Source organism: Octopus bimaculoides, chromosome 3, assembly GCF_001194135.2.
Source record: "Octopus bimaculoides isolate UCB-OBI-ISO-001 chromosome 3, ASM119413v2, whole genome shotgun sequence".
NCBI classification, from domain to species: Eukaryota; Metazoa; Mollusca; class Cephalopoda; order Octopoda; family Octopodidae; genus Octopus; species Octopus bimaculoides.
The window spans coordinates 37,741,043-37,741,794 of record NC_068983.1 but is presented as its reverse complement, the minus strand read 5'-3'; the positions used below and the strand labels follow the sequence as shown (position 1 = coordinate 37,741,794).

The following is a 752-nucleotide window of genomic DNA, read 5'->3' as shown; positions in this document are numbered from 1 at the left end:
ATGGAACACAATCAAAGTGTTTTAAATATATATAGTTTTCACATACATAAATGTTATTAGTAATGACATCTAATGAAAAAAGTTTTAAAAAATAAAAATTAATCGACCACGACGAGACTCGAACTCGCAATCTTCTGATTCGAAGTCAGACGCCTTGTCCATTAGGCCACGCGGCCAATCCTGCTAGCCCGCTTCGAAATTATTACTAATATATTATGTGAAATAAATTTTTTGCTATTATTTTTGTTTTCTAAATTTTTTTTTACCGTTTTTCAGTAATCACATAAATTGATGTTATATCACACACGCACACATTTATTATTAACTGGCGAGTCCCTCGGTGTTGCTTGGAAATAAAGCATTTGGACAGTAGCCAATTTATTGAAAAACAGTTATGCTAATGGTACAAGCAATATATGAGTATATGCATATATATGTACATGTATGTATATACGTTCATCTACATGTACATATAGATACATAACTGGGTACATGACGTGGCAAAAGAACAAGGACAAAATGGCAAACAAGGTGCAACAAACAAGCAGGCCACATAGAAACATCCCCTTCATCAGCTGCCACCATTAAAACTCCGGCGTTTCGAAGAATTAAGGCAGTACGCATCGTTAAAATGGTTCTTCCCACGAACACAAATTAAATTGTTTTCGTGGAGGGTAGTGGCGGACGGAAAACAAGACAGGAAAACGAAACGGTGAAATAAACAAACAAAAAGGCTGTACAGCCAGACGTGA

The 752-nt window shown here is 35.6% G+C and overlaps 1 non-coding gene across 1 annotated transcript; it reads right to left on the bottom strand.

Moving 5' to 3' along the window:
* Window positions 1-103: 103 nt before the first annotated feature.
* Window positions 104-176, bottom strand: Trnar-ucg (transfer RNA arginine (anticodon UCG)). Its single transcript has one exon. It is a non-coding gene; the product is annotated as a tRNA-Arg (tRNA).
* Between the last annotated feature and the right edge of the window lie 576 nt (window positions 177-752).